The following is an 8,013-nucleotide window of genomic DNA, read 5'->3' as shown; positions in this document are numbered from 1 at the left end:
TCTATTTTCGATTGTATTTGTTGATGAGTTTGGTAATGTAGGAAAATCTGTGTTTTGATCTAGTCTATATTGAACACTTGCTTGTTTCGGATGTAATTTAGAAGCTTCAAAAAATGTTATTTTATTTAATATCATGGATTTTTGTATTTGTTCTTGTCTTTTACGTTCTCTGCAATTTCTGTCATCAGATCTGTGTTCTTCTTTGCAATTCATACATGTTGATTGTTTTTCACACTCATTATCATGAATTTCACTACAATTGACGCAGTGTTTGTTTTTAGATCTACAGTGTTTTTCTCTGTGTCCAAATCTCCAGCATTTTTTGCATAATTTCAGGGGGAAAAAATATGCTTCTACCTTTGCATTAATTCCGTAAATGTTAATTGTTTGTGGTAATAATGGTCCCTTAGCGTAAATTTTAATTGCACTTGTATTAATTAAATTTTCTTTGGTCTTTGTGTTTTTATCCAATCTCTTAATTCTTTCTATTTTAAAAATATCAATGTTCTTACTTTCTATGTTATTTAATATTTCCTCTTCTGTAAGCGATGGTGGGATATTTTTGACCACACCAATCGTTTCCTTAAACATATTAGGAACAAAGACTTTAAATTTAAATTCTTCTTTAAGAAGTTTCGAATTGAGAAGAATCTCTGCATCCTTAGGTTTTTTGAATGTGATTTTAAATTTTGTTCCTCCCATAGGTTTCATTTCTTGATAGTTCCTGATTCCGATATTATGCAACATTTTGGCTATGATCATTGGGTGGATACGTTTTTTATGTGGTAAGTTATCTTGTAATGTTTCTTTTGATTTTTCTTGTAATGTTTCTTTTGATTTTTCTTGTGATGTTTCTTTTGATTTTTCTTGTGATGTTTCTTCAGTGTTTTCTTCTTTTTCGATAAAGAAGGTTGTGTAATGTTGGTTTTTAATGTACTCATTATTGTTGTGATTTTGATTCTGGTTTTTTCGATTTTTTTTTGTCGGATTAGTGTCTTGTTTCTGTGTTATTTGATCATTGCTTTTTAATGTTTTGGTTGTGATTGTTTTAGATTCCTGAGATGCATCAGTTTCCATTTGTGTACCTGGTTTAGAATTATCTTCCGATATGCTCCCATCTGTGTCGTCTGAAGTCTGTGTCTTAGTTTTCTTATTTTTACTCTTTCTATTTCTAGTCATTTTTTCTTCTTCACTTTCGTCTGTAATTTCCAATTTTCGTCGTAGTTTGTTGTTTTTAATTATGGGGTCTTCAAATCCCCTAAAATCCTCATCGTCCTCTATCATAGTCCATCAATTTAAATAAATTTATAGGTAAAATTATTGCAGTGGAAAATGGTTGATGAAAAAAACCTAACCTAAAAGTTTAGGCTTGGCTTGGTCTGAGCTTGCTCAACGGTAAAAAGAATATATTTTGATACTTATCTGTTGGTTATTATTAAAATCCTTCTCTATACACTTCTGTCCACTCACTTCACTTTAACAAAGACAACTTTTTGTTCAGTCAATGAGACGAAAAAATTTTCAAAAGTTTCGTAGAAACCATGTGGTTCCTTTACTTCGCGTTGCAAAAACCGAAACCACAAAACTTCGCGTCTAGGCGATGTTGTCCGTTCGGCGATTTGAGAGAGAATGCAACCGTACTTCTTAAATTTACGGCTCACTACAACCGGTGACAAAGTTCCGCCCTTCATTATCAAACGACAGCAACAGGCAGCGCAACAGCAGAATCAAAGCGAACCAAGCAAATTAACTTGGACGACAGATGGACCAGGAAAAACCTTCCTCGATTGAAAGCTGATGATTTAAGAGTTTCCATAAAGATCAGTGTCAAGTTAGGAGGACCTATTTAGATGCAAAGGCACCAGCAGCAGCAACAATAGGTAATTTAATTATAATTTTTAGCGCAAATTAAATCAGGACGTTCTTTCCCCGTGATAAGTTGAAATTGCTTATTGAGTACTTATAGATAATGATGATCTATACTCAATTAGCAATTTCAAATTATCCTGATAATCATGAAATGATAATATTTTATTGGACAATTTGAAAACAAAAATAGTACCTACTTATATTCCAAATTTCACCTATTCAGGTTGCCAGAAGCAGTGTTTTTGCTTGCCGAATGTCGATGGCTGAAAAATTCTTATCTGGCGTCGCCTTTCCTGCTCCTGATGTTCAACATCATCGGAGGTCATACCAGGTGAGAAAAGTTAAACTTGTTAAAAATTTGGCATTCATAAAAGATAAATTCCATTTATAATGGAATACTGCAATATTTTTTCTCTTTTGCAGATTCTGGAAATTGGAAAGATGCCATCACAAGCCAACATTAGATTTTAGTCATTTGTACACTATCGCTGCAGACCGTCCTGCCTTTCTAATGGTTTCGAGGATAATATTATAATGTTATTACGGAACGTTCAGTTATGGTTTGATGATGACCTGGAGAAATTAAGGCGAGACAACTGGAAATGGCCACAAACCGGTAAGATTATTATTATTATTAAATAAATATGCCCTTATTCTGCGCCGCGCGTGAGGTGACGTCGGTCGAGGCATCTTACCCTCATGGGACTCTAGTCACCTTATTCAGATAGTCGGGGTAAATGAAGTGACAGAGGTTCATTACCAAAATTCATCCGAAGTGACGTTCCTCACCCAAAGCGACTCCTGGAATGGAGTGACTCGACTATCGTCACTTCACGTGCGGCACAGATTGAGGATCATGATGCTTTTATAAATTAATTATGTTTGCACTTAAACCCTCCACTCTGGTCACTGGTTGTACAAGAAGTGAAGTTATAGAATCAACCGGATGTGTGTCTGATCAAAGTGTTGGCATCATAGGATGAATGAATTATTATTTCATGTTAGTTAGGGTTACTATATGTATTTGATAATGAATGTTCATACAACTTAACAAATTACAATACAATTACTGCTATCTAATCATCGAGAATAATCGTTCAAAGATTGGTTGATACTTTTTATTAGGAGATAAGAAATTTAATTTAGTTTAGTAAATTATTTTATTTTTGGTAAAATGATTCACAAGCGGCTGATCTGATTTTAATTTGATTTTTTTTTCTTATGCTAGCAACGGTACAAAGATGACACCAAAACTAGTACGGCGACTTCATTCACCGAATGAGACGTCTGCCAACCACGAAGACGATTCATCCATCCGCGCTACTATATTGTCCCCTCTTACAAAGGTAACCAATTTAACAATAATTCATTTGAATCAGTTTATCATTTAGCAATTATTGATTCGTTTTCAGATTTTGTTGATAAAATTATGCCGAGATTGCTTGATTGTCGATTTTGACAATCTTTGGATGCCACTGGAGCCAGACGTAAACCAGCGTAATGATAAAGCAATAAAATGCTTTAGTGTTGAAGTACGATTGAGTCTTATGCTACGCCAGGTACCGAACTTTAACGAAGTTTCAGTACCATAGGTCTGAAGAAAGGGCTGAAAGATGCTCAAGGCGGTTGCTCAAATCGATAGTTATAATCACGAAAACAAAACCTCATCGCATCACCCGGTTAAACCATTAAAATTTTCCTCGATCAACGTGACGCTGGTTCCGAATCAGCAACAGTTCGCTGCTATCGGAAAACGGCTTCCTCCTCTTCGGCACCCTAGTCGACGGTCAGCTGGGAGGGCATCCTAGAACTCATCAACATGCCCGAGGGCAGTCTTAAAATCCCAGTCAATTCCATCTCGGCCTCCCAGTTATGCGAGGGCTTGAATTCACTCCTGTTCTGCTGTGTTACATTTGCCGATAACGAAACGCTTCCACCGCACACTAAGTTTCACTTCCGGGAGCTGATCACCCGGGTAGAGAATTAGTCGCTCTCGCTACGTTCTGGGGGCAGAAAGAATGTGCATGACAATGAGAAACTTCTGCTGGAAGTCGGTCAGTCACTGAAGCAAATCTCGAACAGGTAATTTTAAGTCAAGTTAGTCGATTTTAAGGAGCTGTGGCAGAAGTTTTTTGCATGCTGTTTCTTCTTTCTTTCCTTCCTTCCTAACTTTACAAATCTTATTGTATAAGGGGATTATTTTTCGTTTGATACTCAATTTTCCTCTCATAAGAAGCGATTCCTTCCAGGGATGATTTTAATGATTGATTATAATGAATAATGATAAGCAAAACAAGAAAATACCAAGAATCATTGCTGCCGATTGCAGACATCGAAGAAGGAAGAGGGAATGTATTTTGTTTTTTGTTTCATTTTGAATTTAATTTTAGATTTTTTTAAATTACTGTTTTTTTTTGAAGATAAATATATTCAAACAGTTAGAATAAAGTAGATTATCATATTTCAACCCGTATGTTGATAACTTAAATAAAACAATAATTTAATTTTTAGTGTTAAGTTTTGCTAGTATTTTTGTTTCAAAAAACCATTTAATCAGATAGGGTTGTGAGGCAAGTAGGATGAGGCTAAATCTGTAAGATAGGTTAATATATCCATAATCCTAGGGTATAATTTTGTGATATTATGATAGGTATAAGATAAAGTGTATCTGTTATTATATAAGTTGAAGTTGTTGTTAGATTGAGCGAGGTTTCTTATTAGATATTGATAAATGATATGAACGAACGTCCTATTTGTTCTCTGTAACGTATGTTTCCCGTATCTGACCTTTTTTGATAATAAATGTAAAATTTATGATTTTTTTTCTTGTAGGTCTTTTTGACTTGAACAACAGCCAGTCAACAAGAGTCGGTCACCGGAATGTCATCGTAATTTTCATGTCGCCTGAGTAGCCGTTATTAAGCAATCTGGTTTCGGCTGACCAGCGTTATTTTAAACAACTGTTCATTATTCTGAGATGGCCCCACGAGCTGCCCTCCGACTCTGTTTAAATCGCAACTTGTCCGTGTTCATGTAAGTATAATGAAGTTTTACTTAGTTTTCAATAACGTAAAAAATAATTTGCAAAATTTGATCATAAAATATTTTTAATTTTACATTTTTAATTACTTATTAATTAATTTTAAATAAAATTAGGATAGCTAACGAGTTCAGTGTAACATACTATTTAAATAAGTTGTAAATTTGGTGCACTTTTGTTTACAGTACTTTGTAAAGTAAAATTTGGAAAAAGATTTCAAAAATTCAATTTTCCTAAATATATTTCAATTTGTCTTTTTAGGTTGAAAAAGGGGGTTTCTCACCGAACGATAATAGGTGCAACATGGAGAACAGTAGCCTCAATGAATCCATGAGTAGCATGGACAAATCTCAGTTCGATAGTAGCGGCCAGTGGCTTGGTTCGAAAAATTATTTTTATTCACCGGTTGGTTACGAGTCTATCCGAGGCCTGGTTTCGGAATCTTCAGTTGAACCAAAACTGCAACAGTCCCATAGGAGCAACAACGGTTCGGAGAGGTTAAGGAACAAGCCAAGAAGGAGTAGAAGGCTAAGAAATTAATGAAGGAGTTGCCCCCGTGTTCGAGGAGATGGAGGTATTTGCTGCTACCCCATTTTATTGATTTTGAATTATTTGAAAATCTTTTTCCTTTTGTATCCGTAGGTGCATTTCATCCTTCAATATCTACAAATCACAGGAGGACTTCTTTAATGAACGTCCTGCTCATCTTTCACAACTGTGAAATGTACAACGATGACGATTCGCCGGTGGGCACAGCTGTTCATAGAATGTGCCAGCTTTGTAGAGGCGTTGGGCTGAACTGACCGAAAAGCCGGCCACGCAACAACCACAACGACAGCAATCATCATGACAGCAGGATCAACAACACTCCGGATACTCATATTGATGCCAGCAGTTAGCGTCAACCGTTTCAATTACTTTATCAGAAGTTAATTTAAACAGTTTTACGTTAACAATAAATAGTTAAATTGAAACTCGGTAAAATAATAGGAAACCAAGGCCTAAAATGACCTCCTAGTGGAAATAACAGGTTTATTTAATAGATCATGTAAAAAACTGTAGGCAAATAGGATTGTAGTATTGAGACTGCGTTAGAAAATTCCCAAAATGAATGTTCACTCGGTGTTGAGAGGTTCAATTTAGTTTGGAAATTTCAAACGTTAAACCAGGAAAAATTGTTATTACTTTCTATTATTTTATTATAATTATACAATTATGTTTAATACTAGTTATGATTTAAAGCATAAATTAGGAGAAAAATAAAAAAAAACAAATAAATTTAAATACCTTTCTTTATGAAGAAAAACCGAAAAATCTAAATGAATGGCAACAATGCTAATCGGCCCAGAAACGGTTCGAAAAACCGTTCGGTTTCGGTCCGAAATCGGTCCTTTTTTCGGATGGATGCAATGGCAATCGACCCAGAATCGGTTCGAAAATTCGTTCGGTTTCGGTCCGAAATCGGTCCTTTTTTCGGATGGACGCTATGGCAAACGGCTCAGAAACGGTTCGAAAAACCGTGCGGTTTCGGTCCGATATCGGTCAATCGTTTCGGATGGACGCTATGGCAATCGGCCCAGAAACGGTTCAAAAATCGTTCGGTTTCGGTCCGGAAACGGTTCGTTTGTTTTGACATTTGATCTGCTCGAACTGGTTGAAAAAACTTATCGTCGTCCGAAAAAGTGTTTCATTTTCGCGCGATTTTGTACTAAACTCGGCCCGATTTCTTATACGATTTCGGACCGATCGAGCAGATGAACGGACAAAAATCGGGCCGATTTCGGGCGATTTTTCCTGTCTGGGCTTATTCCCGGAGTCTGTGTGGGTGAAGTGACAGGTGCTCATTTGTGGGTGAGTGACCAAATGAACTTATGTGTCTAACCGGCTTGGTTTGTTTTGTTTTGTAAGCGCTTTCAAACTTTTAAATTCGTTTTTAATTCAACTAGTAAGATTTTCGGTTCGGAAAAGGCTACCGTCGAATTGCACGATCTAAGCAAGGCATTCAAGCTAGATAAGAAGTTCAGAAGTGCAGCGGATGGTGTGAAAACATAACCATGTAGCTGGCTGATACGATGATACCCAGAGGAAAATATGCAAAACGAATGCAGGAGTCGTCGGCTGCTGTCCCGACAAACCGGTATTGTATTGTCCCTGGATAAGAAAGGATTTAACAACAAGTAAGTTTAAAAAAAAACAGAAATGATCCGAGCTAATCCGGATATATTTTTTTGCACTTTTCGTAGGGGTGAATTGAAGGTGGCAGGTTTTGTTAGCATAATGGAATGCCGCCGAAAATTGGAAGCAACCGTACAACCTATCGGCTATCAGATGCGGATGCGATCCAGGAAACATGTTCGTCAGAAAGCCTCAGTTCCAGGCTTCTATGGATCCAACTGGAGATGGGCAAAACTGGAGATGACCACTCGTTGAAAGGATTATATTATCATCAACACCTTCATACCAATATTGTGCTATTATTGTAAAATTTAAATTTGGATTTTGATTTCTAAAATAAATAACTTTATACATGCAGAAACAAACTTTAGATTTGGATTTGAAAATCAGCTCTTTAAATCATCTTCATTACAATCATCTTTTTACAAATCATCTTTTTCATTACAAATTTTTTTTCACGGGGTGAAAAAAATTGATTTTCTTTAAAAAGGTAAATAAGTTTATCTGGGTTTTCAAAAAATTGCCATTGTTGTCTGTGGTGAACTATTTAGAGCCTAACTAAGTTTGCTTTATGGAAAATTTTCATTGAATTTCTATCTTGTCACCACCTGAAAAGGTACCGACAATTGTCACCTAAAATCGTCACCCGAATGCGACGATTCTCACCCACGGTGACTACGAGAATAGGGTAAGAACTCACAAAGTTCATCCGAAGTGACAATCCTCACCTAAACCGACTACGGGAATAGAGTGACTTGGGTGACTCGACTATCGTCACGTCACTCGAGGCGCAGAATAAGGGCCAATATTTTAGTCATGGACCTAAAAATGCGATTTCTATAGAATTTTGGACGATACATGAGAACAATATCGTTTCCATCCACAAATCAGTCAAAAAATGTTTGGCAAAAGCAATAAGGAAAGAAACA

General features: G+C 36.2%; 1 long non-coding RNA gene across 2 annotated transcripts; it reads left to right on the top strand.

Moving 5' to 3' along the window:
* On the top strand, positions 1 to 6,182 carry LOC129751825 (uncharacterized). 2 transcript variants are annotated; one of them, XR_008738799.1, is made up of 8 exons: positions 6 to 1,880; positions 2,093 to 2,200; positions 2,293 to 2,485; positions 3,098 to 3,215; positions 3,282 to 3,951; positions 4,702 to 4,902; positions 5,171 to 5,483; positions 5,552 to 6,181. It is a non-coding gene; the product is annotated as an uncharacterized LOC129751825 (long non-coding RNA). The 2 variants fall into 2 exon arrangements; XR_008738798.1 differs by having other exon boundaries at positions 1 to 1,880; positions 2,293 to 3,215; positions 5,552 to 6,182.
* Positions 6,183 to 8,013: the final 1,831 nt, after the last annotated feature.

This window comes from Uranotaenia lowii, chromosome 3 (assembly GCF_029784155.1).
Source record: "Uranotaenia lowii strain MFRU-FL chromosome 3, ASM2978415v1, whole genome shotgun sequence".
Taxonomy (NCBI): Eukaryota; Metazoa; Arthropoda; class Insecta; order Diptera; family Culicidae; genus Uranotaenia; species Uranotaenia lowii.
This window is presented reverse-complemented; position numbering and strand designations above follow the sequence as displayed.